The sequence below is a fragment of the Betta splendens genome, chromosome 16, assembly GCF_900634795.4.
Source record: "Betta splendens chromosome 16, fBetSpl5.4, whole genome shotgun sequence".
NCBI classification, from domain to species: Eukaryota; Metazoa; Chordata; class Actinopteri; order Anabantiformes; family Osphronemidae; genus Betta; species Betta splendens.
In genome coordinates, this window is record NC_040896.2 from 20,732,387 (window position 1) to 20,753,869 (window position 21,483).

General features: G+C 42.4%; 9 non-coding genes across 9 annotated transcripts; all 9 read left to right on the forward strand.

The window, feature by feature from the left end:
- The first annotated feature begins 1,708 nt into the window (after positions 1–1,708).
- On the forward strand, positions 1,709–1,802 carry trnai-uau (transfer RNA isoleucine (anticodon UAU)). The gene is made up of 2 exons: positions 1,709–1,746; positions 1,767–1,802. It is a non-coding gene; the product is annotated as a tRNA-Ile (tRNA).
- A 3,955-nt stretch (positions 1,803–5,757) lies between these two features.
- On the forward strand, positions 5,758–5,851 carry trnai-uau (transfer RNA isoleucine (anticodon UAU)). The gene is made up of 2 exons: positions 5,758–5,795; positions 5,816–5,851. It is a non-coding gene; the product is annotated as a tRNA-Ile (tRNA).
- Positions 5,852–6,343: 492 nt separating this feature from the next.
- trnai-uau (transfer RNA isoleucine (anticodon UAU)) lies at positions 6,344–6,437 on the forward strand. The gene is made up of 2 exons: positions 6,344–6,381; positions 6,402–6,437. It is a non-coding gene; the product is annotated as a tRNA-Ile (tRNA).
- A 1,526-nt stretch (positions 6,438–7,963) lies between these two features.
- trnai-uau (transfer RNA isoleucine (anticodon UAU)) lies at positions 7,964–8,057 on the forward strand. Its single transcript has 2 exons — positions 7,964–8,001; positions 8,022–8,057. It is a non-coding gene; the product is annotated as a tRNA-Ile (tRNA).
- Positions 8,058–11,306: 3,249 nt separating this feature from the next.
- Positions 11,307–11,400, forward strand: trnai-uau (transfer RNA isoleucine (anticodon UAU)). Its single transcript has 2 exons — positions 11,307–11,344; positions 11,365–11,400. It is a non-coding gene; the product is annotated as a tRNA-Ile (tRNA).
- A 1,214-nt stretch (positions 11,401–12,614) lies between these two features.
- trnai-uau (transfer RNA isoleucine (anticodon UAU)) lies at positions 12,615–12,708 on the forward strand. Its single transcript has 2 exons — positions 12,615–12,652; positions 12,673–12,708. It is a non-coding gene; the product is annotated as a tRNA-Ile (tRNA).
- Positions 12,709–14,844: 2,136 nt separating this feature from the next.
- Positions 14,845–14,938, forward strand: trnai-uau (transfer RNA isoleucine (anticodon UAU)). The gene is made up of 2 exons: positions 14,845–14,882; positions 14,903–14,938. It is a non-coding gene; the product is annotated as a tRNA-Ile (tRNA).
- A 2,267-nt stretch (positions 14,939–17,205) lies between these two features.
- trnai-uau (transfer RNA isoleucine (anticodon UAU)) lies at positions 17,206–17,299 on the forward strand. Its single transcript has 2 exons — positions 17,206–17,243; positions 17,264–17,299. It is a non-coding gene; the product is annotated as a tRNA-Ile (tRNA).
- Positions 17,300–20,352: 3,053 nt separating this feature from the next.
- trnai-uau (transfer RNA isoleucine (anticodon UAU)) lies at positions 20,353–20,446 on the forward strand. Its single transcript has 2 exons — positions 20,353–20,390; positions 20,411–20,446. It is a non-coding gene; the product is annotated as a tRNA-Ile (tRNA).
- Positions 20,447–21,483: the final 1,037 nt, after the last annotated feature.

A 21,483-nucleotide genomic window follows, 5' to 3' on the forward strand; every position in this document is an offset into this window, starting at 1 on the left:
GGTACTTATAAGGCAGTACACTGCAGAGCAATGCCGAGGTTGTGAGTTCAAGCCTCACCTGGAGCATCTTTGTTGTTAATATCTCATTTGCTTTAGAGAGATACTCGATACAATTTCTGCCGATGGCGCTGCTTTAATAAATCCAGTGAGAATCCAGGGGCCTCAAGGAATTCCTTTTGGCAATCATGACTGGTTATCCTACCTTTGTATGTGTTTTATCTATTGTTATTTGTCTAAAAAGCATGAGTAAAACATCATTTATATTCTCCAGTGATGTAATTGGACAGCGTGCGATACGTAAAAGGCAGTACACTGCAGAGCAATGCTGAGGTTGTGAGTTCTAGCCTCACCCTCTAGCGTCTTTGTTGTTAATATCTCATTTGCTTTACAGAGATACTCGACACAATTTCTGTCGATGGCGCTGCTTTATTACATCCAGTTAGAACCCAGGGGCCCCAAAGAAACTCCTTGGTAGTCGTGACTGGCAATCTGACCTTTATATGTGTTTTATCTATTGTTTAATTGTGTAAAAAAAATGAGTACATTGTAGGTTATTGGCTCCAGTAGCGTAATTGGTCAGCGCGCAGTACTTACAAGGCAGTACACTGCAGAGCAATGCTGAGGTTGTGAGTTCAAGCCTCACCCTCTAGCACCTTTGTTGTTAATATCTCGTTTGCTTAACAGAGATACTCGACACAATTTCTGCCGAACCCAGGGACCCAAAGAAACTCCTTGGTAGTTGTCACTGCCAATCTGACCTTTGTATGAGTTTTATCTATTGTTATTTGTTCCTACCTTTGTATGTGTTTTATCTATTGTTATTTGTCTAAAAAGCATGAGTAAAACATTGTTTACACGCTCCAGTGGTGTAATTGGACACAGCACGATACTTTTAAGGCAGTACACTGCAGAGCATTGCCGAGGTTGCGAGTTCAAGCCTCACCTGGAGCATCTTTGTCGTTAACATCTCATTTGATTTACAGACATACTCGTCACAATTTCTGCCGATGGCACTGCTGTAATACATCCAGTGAGAATCCAGGGGCCCCAAAGAATCTCCTTGGTAGTCGTCACTGTCAATCTGACCTTTGTATGTGTTTTATCTATTGTTATTTGTAAAAAGCATGAGTAGAGCGCAGGTTATTGGCTCCAGTAGCGTAATTGGTCAGCGTGCGGTACTTACAAGGCAGTACACTGCAGAGCAATGCCGAGGTTGAGTCCATGGCTCACCTGGAGCATCTTTGTTGTTAATATCTCATTTGCTTTACCAGAAAGCATAATTTCCCACAATCTCTGCCGATGGCACTGCTGTAATACATCCAGTTAGAACCCAGGGCCCAGCAAAAATCCCAGTGGTGGCCATGGCTGGCAATCTGACATTTGTGTGTGATTATTCTGTCGTCATTTCTGTAAAACCATCGGTAAAACACAGCTAGCATAATATGGTCAGCATGTGGTACTTATAAAGCAGTACACTGCCGAGGGTTGAGTTCAAGCCTCACCTGAAGCATGTTTGTTGTTATTATCTGATTTGCTTTACAGAGATACTTGACAGAATTTCTGCCGATGGCACTGCTTTAATACATCCAGTTAGAACCCAGGGGCCCCAAAGAGTCTCCTTCGTAGTCGTGACTGGCAATCTCAGCTTTGTATGTGTTTTATCTATTGTTTAATTGTGTAAAAAGCATGAGTACATCACAGGTTATTGGCTCCAGTAGCGTAATTGGTCAGCGCGCGGTACTTATAAGGCAGTACACTGCAGACCTATGCCGAGGTTGTGAGTTCAAGCCTCACCTGGAGCATCTTTGTTGTTAATATCTCATTTGCTTTAGAGAGATACTCGACACAATTTCTGCCGATGGCGCTGCTTTAATAAATCCAGTGAGAATCCAGGGGCCTCAAGGAATCCCTTTGGTAATCATGACTGGTTATCCTACCTTTGTATGTGTTTTATCTATTGTTATTTGTCTAAAAAGCATGAGTAAAACATCATTTATAGGCTCCAGTGATGTAATTGGACAGCGTGCGATACGTAAAAGGCAGTACACTGCAGAGCAATGCTGAGGTTGTGAGTTCTAGCCTCACCCTCTATCGTCTTTGTTGTTAATATCTCATTTGCTTTACAGAGATACTCGACACAATTTCTGTCGATGGCACTGCTTTATTACATCCAGTTAGAACCCAGGGGCCCCGAAGAAACTCCTTGGTAGTCGTGACTGGCAATCTGACCTTTATATGTGTTTTATCTATTGTTTAATTGTGTAAAAAAAATGAGTGCATTGTAGGTTATTGGCTCCAGTAGCGTAATTGGTCAGCGCGCAGTACACTGCAGAGCAATGCTGAGGTTGTGAGTTCAAGCCTTACCTGGAGCATATTTGTTGTTAATATTTCATTTGCTTTACAGAGATACTTGACACAATTTCTGCCGATGGCGCTGCTTTAATAAATCCAGTGAGAACCCAGGGGCCTCAAGGAATCCCTTTGGTAATCATGACTGGTTATCCTACCTTTGTATGTGTTTTATCTATTGTTATTTGTCTAAAAAGCATGAGTAAAACATCATTTATAGGCTCCAGTGATGTAATTGGACAGCGTGCGATACGTAAAAGGCAGTACACTGCAGAGCAATGCTGAGGTTGTGACTTCTGGCCTCACCCTCTAGCGTCTTTGTTGTTAATATTTCATTTGCTTTACAGAGATACTTGACACAATTTCTGCCGATGGCACTGCTTTATTACATCCAGTTAGAACCCAGGGGCCCCAAAGAAACTCCTTGGTAGTCGTGACTGGCAATCTGACCTTTATATGTGTTTTATCTATTGTTTAATTGTGTAAAAAAAATGAGTACATTGCAGGTTATTGGCTCCAGTAGCATATTTGGTCAGCGCGCGGTCCTTATGAGACAGTACACTGCAGAGCAATGCTGAGGTTGTGAGTTCTAGCCTCACCCTCTAGCGTCTTTGTTGTTAATATTTAATTTGCTTTACAGAGACACTCGACACAATTTCTGCTGATGGCACTGCTTTAATAAATCCAGTGAGAACCCAGGGGCCTCAAGGAATCCCTTTGGTAATCATGACTGGTTATCCTACCTTTGTATGTGTTTTATCTATTGTTATTTGTCTAAAAAGCATGAGTAAAACATCATTTATAGGCTCCAGTAATGTAATTGGACAGCGTGCGATATGTAAAAGGCAGTACACTGCAGAGCAATGCTGAGGTTGTGAGTTCTAGCCTCACCCTCTAGCGTCTTTGTTGTTAATATCTCATTTGCTTTACAAAGATACTCGACACAATTTCTGTCGATGGCACTGCTTTATTACATCCAGTTAGAACCCAGGGGCCCCGAAGAAACTCCTTGGTAGTCGTGACTGGCAATCTGACCTTTATATGTGTTTTATCTATTGTTTAATTGTGTAAAAAAAATGAGTGCATTGTAGGTTATTGGCTCCAGTAGCGTAATTGGTCAGCGCGCAGTACACTGCAGAGCAATGCTGAGGTTGTGAGTTCAAGCCTTACCTGGAGCATATTTGTTGTTAATATTTCATTTGCTTTACAGAGATACTTGACACAATTTCTGCCGATGGCGCTGCTTTAATAAATCCAGTGAGAACCCAGGGGCCTCAAGGAATCCCTTTGGTAATCATGACTGGTTATCCTACCTTTGTATGTGTTTTATCTATTGTTATTTGTCTAAAAAGCATGAGTAAAACATCATTTATAGGCTCCAGTGATGTAATTGGACAGCGTGCGATACGTAAAAGGCAGTACACTGCAGAGCAATGCTGAGGTTGTGACTTCTGGCCTCACCCTCTAGCGTCTTTGTTGTTAATATTTCATTTGCTTTACAGAGATACTTGACACAATTTCTGCCGATGGCACTGCTTTATTACATCCAGTTAGAACCCAGGGGCCCCAAAGAAACTCCTTGGTAGTCGTGACTGGCAATCTGACCTTTATATGTGTTTTATCTATTGTTTAATTGTGTAAAAAAAATGAGTACATTGCAGGTTATTGGCTCCAGTAGCATATTTGGTCAGCGCGCGGTCCTTATGAGACAGTACACTGCAGAGCAATGCTGAGGTTGTGAGTTCTAGCCTCACCCTCTAGCGTCTTTGTTGTTAATATTTAATTTGCTTTACAGAGACACTCGACACAATTTCTGCTGATGGCACTGCTTTAATAAATCCAGTGAGAACCCAGGGGCCTCAAGGAATCCCTTTGGTAATCATGACTGGTTATCCTACCTTTGTATGTGTTTTATCTATTGTTATTTGTCTAAAAAGCATGAGTAAAACATCATTTATAGGCTCCAGTAATGTAATTGGACAGCGTGCGATATGTAAAAGGCAGTACACTGCAGAGCAATGCTGAGGTTGTGAGTTCTAGCCTCACCCTCTAGCGTCTTTGTTGTTAATATCTCATTTGCTTTACAAAGATACTCGATACAATTTCTGTCGATGGCACTGCTTTAATAAATCAAGTGAGAACCCAGGGGCCTCAAGGAATCGCTTTGGTAATCATAACTGCTTATCCCACCTTTGTGTGTTTTATCTATTGTTAATTGTGTAAAACGCATGAGTACATTGCTGTTTTTGGCTCAAGTAGCGTAATTGGTCAGCGTGCGGTACTTATAAGGCAGTGCACTGCAGAGCAATGCCGAGGTTGTGAGTTCAAGCCTTACCTGGAGCATCTTTGTTGTTAATATTTCATTTGCTTTACAGAGATACTCGACACAATTTCTGTCGATGGCACTGCTTTAATACATCCAGTTAGAACCCAGGGGCTCCAGAGAATCCCCTTGGTAGTCATGACTCGCAATCTCACCTTTGTATGTGTTTTATATATTGTTATATGTAAAAAGCATGAGTACATCACAGGTTATTGGCTCCAGTAGCATATTTGGTCAGCGCGCGGTACTTATGAGACAGTACACTGCAGAGCAATGCTGAGGTTGTGAGTTCTAGCCTCACCCTCTAGCGTTTTTGTTGTTAATATTTCATTTGCTTTACAGAGACACTCGACACAATTTCTGCTGATGGCACTGCTTTAATAAATCCAGTGAGAACCCAGGGGCCTCAAGGAATCCCTTTGGTAATCATGACTGGTTATCCTACCTTTGTATGTGTTTTATCTATTGTTATTTGTCTAAAAAGCATGAGTAAAACATCATTTATAGGCTCCAGTAATGTAATTGGACAGCGTGCGATATGTAAAAGGCAGTACACTGCAGAGCAATGCTGACGTTGTGAGTCCTAGCCTCACCCTCTAGCGTCTTTGTTGTTAATATCTCATTTGCTTTACAAAGATACTCGACACAATTTCTGTCGATGGCACTGCTTTAATAAATCAAGTGAGAACCCAGGGGCCTCAAGGAATCGCTTTGGTAATCATAACTGCTTATCCCACCTTTGTGTGTTTTATCTATTGTTAATTGTGTAAAACGCATGAGTACATTGCTGTTTTTGGCTCAAGTAGCGTAATTGGTCAGCGTGCGGTACTTATAAGGCAGTACACTGCAGAGCAATGCCGAGGTTGTGAGTTCAAGCGTTACCTGGAGCATCTTTGTTGTTAATATTTCATTTGCTTTACAGAGATACTCGACACAATTTCTGTCGATGGCACTGCTTTAATACATCCAGTTAGAACCCAGGGGCTCCAGAGAATCCCCTTGGTAGTCATGACTCGCAATCTCACCTTTGTATGTGTTTTATATATTGTTATATGTAAAAAGCATGAGTACATCACAGGTTATTGGCTCCAGTAGCGTAATTGGTCAGCGCGCGGTACTTATAAGGCAGTACACTGCAGAGCAATGCCGAGGTTGTGAGTTCAAGCCTCACCTGGAGCGTCTTTGTTGTTAATATCTCATTTGATTTACAGAGATACTCGTCACAAATTCTGCCGATGGCACTGCTGTAATACATCCAGTGAGAACCCAGGGGCCCCCAAAGAATCCCCTTGGTAGTCATGACTCGCAATCTGACCTTTGTATCTGTTTTATCTATTGTTTAAATGTGTAAAAAGAATGAGTACATTGCAGGTTATTGGTTCCAGTAGCGTAATTGGTCAGTGCGCGGTACTTATAAGGCAGTACACTGTAGAGCAATGCCGTGGTTGTGAGTTCAAGCTTCACCCTCTGGCATCTTTGTTGGTAATATCTCATTTGCTTTACAAAGATACTCGCCACACTTTCTGCCGATGGCACTGCTTTAATATATCCAGTTAGAACCCAGGGGCCCCAAAGAGTCTCCTTCGTAGTCGTGACTGGCAATCTCAGCTTTGTATGTGTTTTATCTATTGTTTAATTGTGTAAAAAGCATGAGTACATCACAGGTTACTGGCTCCAGTAGCGTAATTGGTCAGCGCGCGGTACTTATAAGGCAGTACACTGCAGAGCAATGCCGAGGTTGTGAGTTCAAGCCTCACCTGGAGCATCTTTGTTGTTAATATCTCATTTGCTTTAGAGAGATACTCGATACAATTTCTGCCGATGGCGCTGCTATAATAAATCCAGTGAGAACCCAGGGGCCTCAAGGAATCCCTTTGGTACTCATGACTGGTTATCCTACCTTTGTATGTGTTTTATCTATTGTTATTTGTCTAAAAAGCATGAGTAAAACATCATTTATAGGCTCCAGTGATGTAATTGGACAGCGTGCCATACGTAAAAGGCAGTACACTGCAGAGCAATGCTGAGGTTGTGAGTTCTAGCCTCACCCTCTAGCGTCTTTGTTGTTAATATCTCATTTGCTTTACAGAGATACTCGACACAATTTCTGCCGAACCCAGGGGCCCCAAAGAAACTCCTTGGTAGTTGTGACTGCCAATCTGACCTTTGTATGTGTTTTATCTATTGTTATTTGTCTAAAAAGCATGAGTAAAACATTGTTTTCAGGCTCCAGTGGTGTAATTGGACACAGCACGATACTTTTAAGGCAGTACACTGCAGAGCAATGCCGAGGTTGCGAGTTCAAGCCTCACCTGGAGCATCTTTGTCGTTAACATCTTATTTGATTTACAGAGATACTCGTCACAATTTCTGCCGATGGCACTGCTGTAATACATCCAGTGAGAATCCAGGGGCCCCAAAGAATCTCCTTGGTAGTCGTCACTGTCAATCTGACCTTTCTATGTGTTTTATCTATTTTTATTTGTCTAAAAAGCATGAGTAAAACATCATTTACAGGCTCCAGTGACGTAATTGGACAGCGTGCGATACGTAAAAGGCAGTACACTGCAGAGCAATGCTGAGGTTGTGAGTTCAAGCCTTACCCTCTAGCGTCTTTGTTGTTAATATCTCATTTGCTTTACAAAGATACTCGACACAATTTCTGTCGATGGCACTGCTGTAATAAATCCAGTGAGAACCCACGGGCCTCAATGAATCATTTTGGTAATCATGACTGGTTATCCCACCTTTGTATGTGTTTTATCTATTGTTATATGTGTAAAAAGCATGAGTACATTGCAGGTTATTGGCTCCAGTAGCGTAATTGGTCAGCGAGCGGTACTTATAAGGCAGTACACTGCAGAGCAATGGTGATCCAGTGAGAACCCAGGGGCCCCCAAAGAATCCCCTTGGTAGTCATGACTCGCAATCTGACCTTTGTATCTGTTTTATCTATTGTTTAAATGTGTAAAAAGAATGAGTACATTGCAGGTTATTGGTTCCAGTAGCGTAATTGGTCAGTGCGCGGTACTTATAAGGCAGTACACTGTAGAGCAATGCCGTGGTTGTGAGTTCAAGCTTCACCCTCTGGCATCTTTGTTGGTAATATCTCATTTGCTTTACAAAGATACTCGCCACACTTTCTGCCGATGGCACTGCTTTAATATATCCAGTTAGAACCCAGGGGCCCCAAAGAGTCTCCTTCGTAGTCGTGACTGGCAATCTCAGCTTTGTATGTGTTTTATCTATTGTTTAATTGTGTAAAAAGCATGAGTACATCACAGGTTACTGGCTCCAGTAGCGTAATTGGTCAGCGCGCGGTACTTATAAGACAGTACACTGCAGAGCAATGCCGAGGTTGTGAGTTCAAGCCTCACCTGGAGCATCTTTGTTGTTAATATCTCATTTGCTTTAGAGAGATACTCGATACAATTTCTGCCGATGGCGCTGCTATAATAAATCCAGTGAGAACCCAGGGGCCTCAAGGAATCCCTTTGGTACTCATGACTGGTTATCCTACCTTTGTATGTGTTTTATCTATTGTTATTTGTCTAAAAAGCATGAGTAAAACATCATTTATAGGCTCCAGTGATGTAATTGGACAGCGTGCCATACGTAAAAGGCAGTACACTGCAGAGCAATGCCGAGGTTGTGAGTTCTAGCCTCACCCTCTAGCGTCTTTGTTGTTAATATCTCATTTGCTTTACAGAGATACTCGACACAATTTCTGCCGAACCCAGGGGCCCCAAAGAAACTCCTTGGTAGTTGTGACTGCCAATCTGACCTTTGTATGTGTTTTATCTATTGTTATTTGTCTAAAAAGCATGAGTAAAACATTGTTTTCAGGCTCCAGTGGTGTAATTGGACACAGCACGATACTTTTAAGGCAGTACACTGCAGAGCAATGCCGAGGTTGCGAGTTCAAGCCTCACCTGGAGCATCTTTGTCGTTAACATCTTATTTGATTTACAGAGATACTCGTCACAATTTCTGCCGATGGCACTGCTGTAATACATCCAGTGAGAATCCAGGGGCCCCAAAGAATCTCCTTGGTAGTCGTCACTGTCAATCTGACCTTTCTATGTGTTTTATCTATTTTTATTTGTCTAAAAAGCATGAGTAAAACATCATTTACAGGCTCCAGTGACGTAATTGGACAGCGTGCGATACGTAAAAGGCAGTAAGTACACTGCAGAGCAATGCTGAGGTTGTGAGTTCAAGCCTTACCCTCTAGCGTCTTTGTTGTTAATATCTCATTTGCTTTACAAAGATACTCGACACAATTTCTGCCGATGGCACTGCTGTAATAAATCCAGTGAGAACCCACGGGCCTCAATGAATCATTTTGGTAATCATGACTGGTTATCCCACCTTTGTATGTGTTTTATCTATTGTTATATGTGTAAAAAGCATGAGTACATTGCAGGTTATTGGCTCCAGTAGCGTAATTGGTCAGCGAGCGGTACTTATAAGGCAGTACACTGCAGAGCAATGGTGAGGTTGTGAGTTCAAGCCTCACCCTCTAGCGTCTTTGTTGTTAATATCTCATTTGCTTTACAGAGATACTCGACACAATTTCTGTCGATGGCACTGCTTTATTACATCCAGTTAGAACCCAGGGGCCCCAAAGAAACTCCTTGGTAGTCGTGACTGGCAATCTGACCTTTATATGTGTTTTATCTATTGTTTAATTGTGTAAAAAAAAATGAGTACATTGCAGGTTATTGGCTCCAGTAGCGTAATTGGTCAGCGCGCAGTACTTATAAGGCAGTACACTGCAGAGCAATGCTGAGGTTGTGAGTTCAAGCCTCACCCTCTAGCACCTTTGTTGTTAATATCTCATTTGCTTAACAGAGATACTCGACACAATTTCTGCCGATGGCACTGCTTTATTACATCCAGTTAGAACCCAGGGGCCCCAAGGAAACTCCTGGGTTGTCGTGACTGGCAATCTGACCTTTATATGTGTTTTATCTATTGTTTAATTGTGTAAAAAAAAATGAGTACATGGCAGGTTATTGGCTACAGTAGCGTAATTGGTCACCACGCGGTACTTATAAGGCAGTACACTGCAGAGCAATGCCGAGGTTGTGAGTTCAAGCCTCACCTGGAGCATCTTTGTTGTTAATATCTCATTTGCTTTAGAGAGATACTCGATACAATTTCTGCCGATGGCGCTGCTTTAATAAATCCAGTGAGAATCCAGGGGCCTCAAGGAATCCCTTTGGTAATCATGACTGGTTATCCTACCTTTGTATGTGTTTTATCTATTGTTATTTGTCTAAAAAGCATGAGTAAAACATCATTTATATTCTCCAGTGATGTAATTGGACAGCGTGCGATACGTAAAAGGCAGTACACTGCAGAGCAATGCTGAGGTTGTGAGTTCTAGCCTCACCCTCTAGCGTCTTTGTTGTTAATATCTCATTTGCTTTACAGAGATACTCGACACAATTTCTGTCGATGGCGCTGCTTTATTACATCCAGTTAGAACCCAGGGGCCCCAAAGAAACTCCTTGGTAGTCGTGACTGGCAATCTGACCTTTATATGTGTTTTATCTATTGTTTAATTGTGTAAAAAAAATGAGTACATTGTAGGTTATTGGCTCCAGTAGCGTAATTGGTCAGCGCGCAGTACTTATAAGGCAGTACACTGCAGAGAAATGCGGAGGTTGTGAGTTCAAGCCTCACCCTCTAGCACCTTTGTTGTTAATATCTCGTTTGCTTAACAGAGATACTCGACACAATTTCTGCCGAACCCAGGGACCCAAAGAAACTCCTTGGTAGTTGTCACTGCCAATCTGACCTTTGTATGAGTTTTATCTATTGTTATTTGTTCCTACCTTTGTATGTGTTTTATCTATTGTTATTTGTCTAAAAAGCATGAGTAAAACATTGTTTACACGCTCCAGTGGTGTAATTGGACACAGCACGATACTTTTAAGGCAGTACACTGCAGAGCATTGCCGAGGTTGCGAGTTCAAGCCTCACCTGGAGCATCTTTGTCGTTAACATCTCATTTGATTTACAGACATACTCGTCACAATTTCTGCCGATGGCACTGCTGTAATACATCCAGTGAGAATCCAGGGGCCCCAAAGAATCTCCTTGGTAGTCGTCACTGTCAATCTGACCTTTGTATGTGTTTTATCTATTGTTATTTGTAAAAAGCATGAGTAGAGCGCAGGTTATTGGCTTAAGCATAATTTCCCACAATCTCTGCCGATGGCACTGCTGTAATACATCCAGTTAGAACCCAGGGCCCAGCAAAAATCCCAGTGGTGGCCATGGCTGGCAATCTGACATTTGTGTGTGATTATTCTGTCGTCATTTCTGTAAAACCATCGGTAAAACACAGCTAGCATAATATGGTCAGCATGTGGTACTTATAAAGCAGTACACTGCCGAGGGTTGAGTTCAAGCCTCACCTGAAGCATGTTTGTTGTTATTATCTGATTTGCTTTACAGAGATGCTTGACACAATTTCTGCCGATGGCACTGCTTTAATACATCCAGTTAGAACCCAGGGGCCCCAAAGAGTCACCTTCGTAGTCGTGACTGGCAATCTCAGCTTTGTATGTGTTTAATCTATTGTTTAATTGTGTAAAAAGCATGAGTACATCACAGGTTATTGGCTCCAGTAGCGTAATTGGTCAGCGCGCGGTACTTATAAAGCAGTACACTGCAGAGCAATGCCGAGGTTGTGAGTTCAAGCCTCCCCTGGAGCATCTTTCTTGTTAATATCTCATTTGCTTTACCAGAAAGCATAATTTCCCACAATCTCTGCCGATGGCACTGCTGTAATACATCCAGTTAGAACCCAGGGCTCAGCAAAAATCCCAGTGGTGGCCATGGCTGGCAATCTGACATTTGTGTGTGTCATTTAATACATCCAGTTAGAACCCAGGGGCCCCAAAAAGTCTCCTTCGTAGTCGTGACTGGCAATCTCAGCTTTGTATGTGTTTTATCTATTGTTTAATTGTGTAAAAAGCATGAGTACATCACAGGTTATTGGCTCCAGTAGCGTAATTGGTCAGCGTGCGGTACTTACAAGGCAGTACACTGCAGAGCAATGCCGAGGTTGAGTCCATGGCTCACCTGGAGCATCTTTGTTGTTAATATCTCATTTGCTTTACCAGAAAGCATAATTTCCCACAATCTCTGCCGATGGCACTGCTGTAATACATCCAGTTAGAACCCAGGGCTCAGCAAAAATCCCAGTGGTGGCCATGGCTGGCAATCTGACATTTGTGTGTGTCATTTAATACATCCAGTTAGAACCCAGGGGCCCCAAAAAGTCTCCTTCGTAGTCGTGACTGGCAATCTCAGCTTTGTATGTGTTTTATCTATTGTTTAATTGTGTAAAAAGCATGAGTACATCACAGGTTATTGGCTCCAGTAGCGTAATTGGTCAGCGTGCGGTACTTACAAGGCAGTACACTGCAGAGCAATGCCGAGGTTGAGTCCATGGCTCACCTGGAGCATCTTTGTTGTTAATATCTCATTTGCTTTACCAGAAAGCATAATTTCCCACAATCTCTGCCGATGGCACTGCTGTAATACATCCAGTTAGAACCCAGGGCCCAGCAAAAATCCCAGTGGTGGCCATGGCTGGCAATCTGACATTTGTGTGTGATTATTCTGTCGTCATTTCTGTAAAACACAGCTAACATAATATGGTCAGCATGTGGTACTTATAAAGCAGTACACTGCCGAGGGTTGAGTTCAAGCCTCACCTGAAGCATGTTTGTTGTTATTATCTGATTTGCTTTACAGAGATACTTGACACAATTTCTGCCGATGGCACTGCTTTAATACATCCAGTTAGAACCCAGGGGCCACAAAGAGTCTCCTTCGTAGTCGTGACTGGCAATCTCAGCTTTGTATGTGTTTTATCTATTGTTTAATTGTGTAAAAAGCATGAGTACATCACAGGTTATTGGCTTCAGTAGCGTAATTGGTCAGCGTGCGGTACTTATAAGGCAGTACACTGCAGAGCAATGCCGAGGTTGTGAGTTCAAGCCTCACCTGGAGCATCTTTCTTGTTAATATCTCATTTGCTTTACAGAGATACTCGACACAATTTCTGGCGATGGCACTGCTTTAATAAATCCAGTGAGAACCCAGGGGCCTCAAGGAATCCCTTTGGTAATCATGACTGCTTATCCCACCTTTGTATGTGTTTTATCTATTGTTAATTGTGTAAAAAGCATGAGTACAGTGCAGGTTATTGGCTCCAGTAGCGTAATTGGTCAGTGCGCGGTACTTATAAGGCAGTACGTTGCAGAGCAATGCCGAGGTTCTGAGTTCAAGCCTCACCTAGAGCGTCTTTGTTGTTAATATCTCATTTGCTTTACAGAGATACTCGACACAATTTCTGCCGATGGCACTGCTTTAATATATCCAGTTAGAACCCAGGGGCCCCAAAGAGTCTCCTTCGTAGTCGTGACTGGCAATCTCAGCTTTGTATGTGTTTTATCTATTGTTTAATTGTGTAAAAAGCATGAGTACATCACAGGTTATTGGCTCCAGTAGCATAATTGGTCAGCGAACGGTACTTATAAGGCAGTACACTGCAGAGCAATGCCGAGGTTGTGAGTTCAAGCCTCACCTGGAGCATCTTTCTTGTTAATATCTCATTTGCTTTACAGAGATACTCGACACAATTTCTGTCGATGGCACTGCTTTATTACATCCAGTTAGAACCCAGGGGCCCCAAAGAATCTCCTTGGTAGTCGTCACTGTCAATCTGACCTTTCTATGTGTTTTATCTATTTTTATTTGTCTAAAAAGCATGAGTAAAACATCATTTACAGGCTCCAGTGATGTAATTGGACAGCGTGCGATACGTAAAAGGCAGTACACTGCAGAGCAATGCTGAGGTTGTGAGTTCAAGCCTTACCCTCTAGCGTCTTTGTTGTTAATATCTCATTTGCTTTAGAGAGATACTCGATACAATTTCTGCCGATGGCGCTGCTTTAATAAATCCAGTGAGAACCCAGGGGCCTCAAGGAATCCCTTTGGTAATGATGACTGGTTATCCTACCTTTCTATGTGTTTTATCTATTGTTATTTGTCTAAAAAGCATGAGTAAAACATTGTTTACAGGCTCCAGTGGCCTTAAATAGATAAAACACATAGAAAGCCTCACCCTCTAGCACCTTTGTTGTTAATATCTCGTTTGCCTAACAGAGATACTCGACACAATTTCTGCCGAACCCAGGGGCCCCAAAGAAACTCCTTGGTAGTTGTCACTGCCAATCTGACCTTTGTATGTGTTTTATCTATTGTTATTTGTCTAAAAAGCATGAGTAAAACATTGTTTACAGGCTCCAGTGGTGTAATTGGACACAGCACGATACTTTTAAGGCAGTACACTGCAAAGCATTGCCGAGGTTGCGAGTTCAAGCCTCACCTGGAGCATCTTTGTTGTTAATATCTCATTTGCTTTACCAGAAAGCATAATTTCCCACAATCTCTGCCGATGGCACTGCTGTAATACATCCAGTTAGAACCCAGGGCCCAGCAAAAATCCCAGTGGTGGCCATGGCTGGCAATCTGACATTTGTGTGTGATTATTCTGTCGTCATTTCTGTAAAACCATCGGTAAAACACAGCTAGCATAATATGGTCAGCATGTGGTACTTATAAAGCTGTACACTGCCGAGGGTTGAGTTCAATTCTCACCTGAAGCATGTTTGTTGTTATTATCTGATTTGCTTTACAGAGATACTTGACACAATTTCTGCCGATGGCACTGCTTTAATACATCCAGTTAGAACCCAGGGGCCCCAAAGAGTCTCCTTCGTAGTCGTGACTGGCAATCTCAGCTTTGTATGTGTTTTATCTATTGTTTAATTGTGTAAAAAGCATGAGTACATCACAGATTATTGGCTCCAGTAGCGTAATTGGTCAGTGCGCGGTACTTATAAAGCAGTACACTGCCGAGGGTTGAGTTCAAGCCTCACCTGAAGCATGTTTGTTGATATTATCTGATTTGCTTTACTGAGATACTTGACACAATTTCTGCCGATGGCACTGCTGTAATACATCCATTGAGAACCCAGGGGCCCCCAAAGAATCCCCTTGGTAGTCATGACTCGCAATCTCACCTTTGTATGTGTTTTATCTATTGTTATTTGTAAAAAGCATGAGTAGAGTGCAGGTTATTGGCTCCAGTAGCGTAATTGGTCAGTGCGCGGTACTTATAAGGCAGTACACTGCAGAGCAATGCCGAGGTTGTGCGTTCAAGCCTCACCTGGAGCATCTTTCTTGTTAATATCTCATTTGCTTTACAGAGATACTCGACACAATTTCTGCCGATGGCACTGCTTTAAGAAATCCAGTTAGATCCCAGGGGCCCCAAAGAAACTCTTTGGTAGTCGTGACTGCCAATCTGACCTTTGTATGTGTTTTATCTATTGATATTTGTCTAAAAAGCACGAGTAAAACATTGTTTACAGGCTCCAGTGGCGTAATTGGACACCATGCGATACTTTTAAGGCAGTACACTGCAGAGCATTGCCAAGGTTGCGAGTTCAAGCCTCACCTGCAGCATCTTTGTTGTTAATATCTCGTTTGATTTACAGAGATACTCGTCACAATTTCTGCCGATGGCACTGCTGTAATACATCCAGTGAGAACCCAGGGGCCCCCAAAGAATCCCCTTGGTAGTCATGACTCGCAATCTCACCTTTGTATGTGTTTTATCTATTGTTATTTGTAAAAAGCATGAGTAGAGCGCAGGTTATTGGCTCCAGTAGCGTAATTGGTCAGCGTGCGGTACTTACAAGGCAGTACACTGCAGAGCAATGCCGAGGTTGAGTCCAAGGCTCACCTGCAGCATCTTTGTTGTTAATATCTCATTTGCTTTACCGGAAAGCATAATTTCCCACAATTTCTGGCACTGCTGTAATACATCCAGTTAGAACCCAGGGCCCAGCAAAAATCCCAGTGGTGGCCATGGCTGGCAATCTGACATTTGTGTGTGATTTTTCTGTCGTCATTTCTGTAAAACCATCGGTAAATCACAGCTAGCATAATATGGTCAGCATGTGGTACTTATAAAGCAGTACACTGCCGAGGGTTGAGTTCAAGCCTCACCTGAAGCATGTTTGTTGTTATTATCTGATTTGCTTTACAGAGATACTTGACACAATTTCTGTCGATGGCACTGCTTTATTACATCCAGTTAGAACCCAGGGGCCCCAAAGAATCTCCTTGGTAGTCGTCACTGTCAATCTGACCTTTCTATGTGTTTTATCTATTTTTATTTGTCTAAAAAGCATGAGTAAAACATCATTTACAGGCTCCAGTGATGTAATTGGACAGCGTGCGATACGTAAAAGGCAGTACACTGCAGAGCAATGCTGAGGTTGTGAGTTCAAGCCTTACCCTCTAGCGTCTTTGTTGTTAATATCTCATTTGCTTTAGAGAGATACTCGATACAATTTCTGCCGATGGCGCTGCTTTAATAAATCCAGTGAGAACCCAGGGGCCTCAAGGAATCCCTTTGGTAATGATGACTGGTTATCCTACCTTTGTATGTGTTTTATCTATTGTTATTTGTCTAAAAAGCATGAGTAAAACATTGTTTACAGGCTCCAGTGGCCTTAAATAGATAAAACACATAGAAAGCCTCACCCTCTAGCACCTTTGTTGTTAATATCTCGTTTGCTTAACAGAGATACTCGACACAATTTCTGCCGAACCCAGGGGCCCCAAAGAAACTCCTTGGTAGTTGTCACTGCCAATCTGACCTTTGTATGTGTTTTATCTATTGTTATTTGTTTAAAAAGCATGAGTAAAACATTGTTTACAGGCTCCAGTGGTGTAATTGGACACAGCACGATACTTTTAAGGCAGTACACTGCAGAGCATTGCCGAGGTTGCGAGTTCAAGCCTCACCTGGAGCATCTTTGTCGTTAACATCTCATTTGATTTACAGAGATACTCGTCACAATTTCTGCCGATGGCACTGCTGTAATACATCCAGTGAGAATCCAGGGGCCCCAAAGAATCTCCTTGGTAGTCGTCACTGTCAATCTGACCTTTGTATGTGTTTTATCTATTGTTAATTTTGTAAAAACCATGAGTACATTGCTGGTTTTTGGCTCCAGTAGCGTAATTGGTCAGTGTGCGGTACTTACAAGGCAGTACACTGCAGAGCAATGCCGAGGTTGAGTCCATGGCTCACCTGGAGCATCTTTGTTGTTAATATCTCATTTGCTTTACCAGAAAGCATAATTTCCCACAATCTCTGCCGATGGCACTGCTGTAATACATCCAGTTAGAACCCAGGGCCCAGCAAAAATCCCAGTGGTGGCCATGGCTGGCAATCTGACATTTGTGTGTGATTATTCTGTCGTCATTTCTGTAAAACCATCGGTAAAACACAGCTAGCATAATATGGTCAGCATGTGGTACTTATAAAGCAGTACACTGCCGAGGGTTGAGTTCAAGCCTCACCTGAAGCATGTTTTTTAATCTATTGTTTAATTGTGTAAAATGCATGAGTACATCACAGGTTATTGGCTCCAGTAGCGTAATTGGTCAGCGCGCGGTACTTATAAGGCAGTACACTGCAGAGCAATGCCGAGGTTGTGAGTTCAAGCCTCACCTGGAGCATCTTTCTCGTTAATATCTCATTTGCTTTACAGAGATACTCGACACAATTTCTGGCGATGGCACTGCTTTAATAAATCCAGTGAGAACCCAGGGGCCTCAAGGAATCCCTTTGGTAATCATGACTGCTTATCCCACCTTTGTATGTGTTTTATCTATTGTTAATTGTGTAAAAAGCATGAGTACAGTGCAGGTTATTGGCTCTAGTAGTGTAATTGGTCAGCGAGCGGTACTTATAAGGCAGTACACTGCAGAGAGATGCCGAGGTTGTGAGTTCAAGCCTCACCTGGAGCATCTTTCTTGTTAATATCTCATTTGCTTTACAGAGATACTCGACACAATTTCTGTCGATGGCACTGCTTTATTACATCCAGTTAGAACCCAGGGGCCCCGAAGAATCTCCTTGGTAGTCGTCACTGTCAATCTGACCTTTCTATGTGTTTTATCTATTTTTATTTGTCTAAAAAGCATGAGTAAAACATCATTTACAGGCTCCAGTGATGTAATTGGACAGCGTGCGATACGTAAAAGGCAGTACACTTCAGAGCAATGCCGAGGTTGTGAGTTCAAGCCTCACCTGGAGCATCTTTGTTGTTGATATCTCATTTGCTTTAGAGAAATACTCGACACAATTTCTGGCGATGGCGCTGCTTTATTACATCCAGTTAGAACCCAGGGGCCCCAAAGAATCTCCTTGGTAGTCGTCACTGTCAATCTGACCTTTCTATGTGTTTTATCTATTTTTATTTGTCTAAAAAGCATGAGTAAAACATCATTTACAGGCTCCAGTGACGTAATTGGACAGCGAGCGATACGTAAAAGGCAGTACACTGCAGAGCAATGCTGAGGTTGTGAGTTCAAGCCTCACCTGGAGCATCTTTCTTGTTAATATCTCATTTGCTTTACAGAGATTCTCGACACAATTTCTGTCGATGGCACTGCTTTATTACATCCAGTTAGAACCCAGGGGCCCCAAAGAATCTCCTTGGTAGTCGTCACTGTCAATCTGACCTTTCTATGTGTTTTATCTATTTTTATTTGTCTAAAAAGCATGAGTAAAACATCATTTACAGGCTCCAGTGACGTAATTGGACAGCGTGCGATACGTAAAAGGCAGTACACTGCAGAGCAATGCTGAGGTTGTGAGTTCTAGCCTCACCCTCTAGCGTCTTTGTTGTTAATATCTCATTTGCTTTACAGAGATACTCGACACAATTTCTGTCGATGGCACTGCTTTATTACATCCAGTTAGAACCCAGGGGCCCCAAAGAGTCTCCTTCGTAGTCGTGACTGGCAATCTCAGCTTTGTATGTGTTTTATCTATTGTTTAATTGTGTAAAAAGCATGAGTACATCACAGGTTATTGGCTCCAGTAGCGTATTTGGTCAGCGCGCAGTCCTTATGAGACAGTACACTGCAGAGCAATGCCGAGGTTGTGAGTTCAAGCCTCACCTGGAGCATCTTTCTTGTTAATATCTCATTAGCTTTACAGAGATTTTCGACACAATTTCTGTCGATGGCACTGCTTTATTACATCCAGTTAGAACCCAGGGGCCCCAAAGAATCTCCTTGGTAGTCGTCACTGTCAATCTGACCTTTCTATGTGTTTTATCTATTTTTATTTGTCTAAAAGGCATGAGTAAAACATCATTTACAGGCTCCAGTGACGTAATTGGACAGCGTGCGATACGTAAAAGGCAGTACACTGCAGAGCAATGCTGAGGTTGTGAGTTCAAGCCTTACCCTCTAGCGTCTTTGTTGTTAATATCTCATTTGCTTTAGAGAGATACTCGATACAATTTCTGCCGATGGCGCTGCTTTAATAAATCCAGTGAGAACCCAGGGGCCTCAAGGAATCCCTTTGGTAATGATGACTGGTTATCCTACCTTTGTATGTGTTTTATCTATTGTTATTTGTCTAAAAAGCATGAGTAAAACATCATTTACAGGCTACAGTGGCGTGATTGGACAGCCGGCGATACTTTTAAGGCAGTACACTGTGGAGCAATGCTGAGGTTGTGAGTTCAAGCCTCACCCTCTAGCACCTTTGTTGTTAATATCTCGTTTGCCTAACAGAGATACTCGACACAATTTCTGCCGAACCCAGGGGCCCCAAAGAAACTCCTTGGTAGTTGTCACTGCCAATCTGACCTTTGTATGTGTTTTATCTATTGTTATTTGTCTAAAAAGCATGAGTAAAACATTGTTTACAGGCTCCAGTGGTGTAATTGGACACAGCACGATACTTTTAAGGCAGTACACTGCAAAGCATTGCCGAGGTTGCGAGTTCAAGCCTCACCTGGAGCATCTTTGTTGTTAATATCTCATTTGCTTTACCAGAAAGCATAATTTCCCACAATCTCTGCCGATGGCACTGCTGTAATACATCCAGTTAGAACCCAGGGCCCAGCAAAAATCCCAGTGGTGGCCATGGCTGGCAATCTGACATTTGTGTGTGATTATTCTGTCGTCATTTCTGTAAAACCATCGGTAAAACACAGCTAGCATAATATGGTCAGCATGTGGTACTTATAAAGCAGTACACTGCCGAGGGTTGAGTTCAAGCCTCACCTGAAGCATGTTTGTTGTTATTATCTGATTTGCTTTACAGAGATACTTGACACAATTTCTGCCGATGGCACTGCTTTAATACATCCAGTTAGAACCCAGGGGCCCCAAAGAGTCTCCTTCGTAGTCGTGACTGGCAATCTCAGCTTTGTATGTGTTTTATCTATTGTTTAATTGTGTAAAAAGCATGAGTACATCACAGATTATTGGCTCCAGTAGCGTAATTGGTCAGCGCGCGGTACTTATAAAGCAGTACACTGCCGAGGGTTGAGTTCAAGCCTCACCTGAAGCATGTTTGTTGATATTATCTGATTTGCTTTACTGAGATACTTGACACAATTTCTGCCGATGGCACTGCTGTAATACATCCATTGAGAACCCAGGGGCCCCCAAAGAATCCCCTTGGTAGTCATGACTCGCAATCTCACCTTTGTATGTGTTTTATCTATTGTTATTTGTAAAAAGCATGAGTAGAGTGCAGGTTATTGGCTCCAGTAGCGTAATTGGTCAGTGCGCGGTACTTATAAGGCAGTACACTGCAGAGCAATGCCGAGGTTGTGCGTTCAAGCCTCACCTGGAGCATCTTTCTTGTTAATATCTCATTTGCTTTACAGAGATACTCGACACAATTTCTGCCGATGGCACTGCTTTAAGAAATCCAGTTAGATCCCAGGGGCCCCAAAGAAACTCTTTGGTAGTCGTGACTGCCAATCTGACCTTTGTATGTGTTTTATCTATTGATATTTGTCTAAAAAGCACGAGTAAAACATTGTTTACAGGCTCCAGTGGCGTAATTGGACACCATGCGATACTTTTAAGGCAGTACACTGCAGAGCATTGCCAAGGTTGCGAGTTCAAGCCTCACCTGCAGCATCTTTGTTGTTAATATCTCGTTTGATTTACAGAGATACTCGTCACAATTTCTGCCGATGGCACTGCTGTAATACATCCAGTGAGAACCCAGGGGCCCCCAAAGAATCCCCTTGGTAGTCATGACTCGCAATCTCACCTTTGTATGTGTTTTATCTATTGTTATTTGTAAAAAGCATGAGTAGAGCGCAGGTTATTGGCTCCAGTAGCGTAATTGGTCAGCGTGCGGTACTTACAAGGCAGTACACTGCAGAGCAATGCCGAGGTTGAGTCCAAGGCTCACCTGCAGCATCTTTGTTGTTAATATCTCATTTGCTTTACCGGAAAGCATAATTTCCCACAATTTCTGGCACTGCTGTAATACATCCAGTTAGAACCCAGGGCCCAGCAAAAATCCCAGTGGTGGCCATGGCTGGCAATCTGACATTTGTGTGTGATTTTTCTGTCGTCATTTCTGTAAAACCATCGGTAAATCACAGCTAGCATAATATGGTCAGCATGTGGTACTTATAAAGCAGTACACTGCCGAGGGTTGAGTTCAAGCCTCACCTGAAGCATGTTTGTTGTTATTATCTGATTTGCTTTACAGAGATACTTGACACAATTTCTGTCGATGGCACTGCTTTATTACATCCAGTTAGAACCCAGGGGCCCCAAAGAATCTCCTTGGTAGTCGTCACTGTCAATCTGACCTTTCTATGTGTTTTATCTATTTTTATTTGTCTAAAAAGCATGAGTAAAACATCATT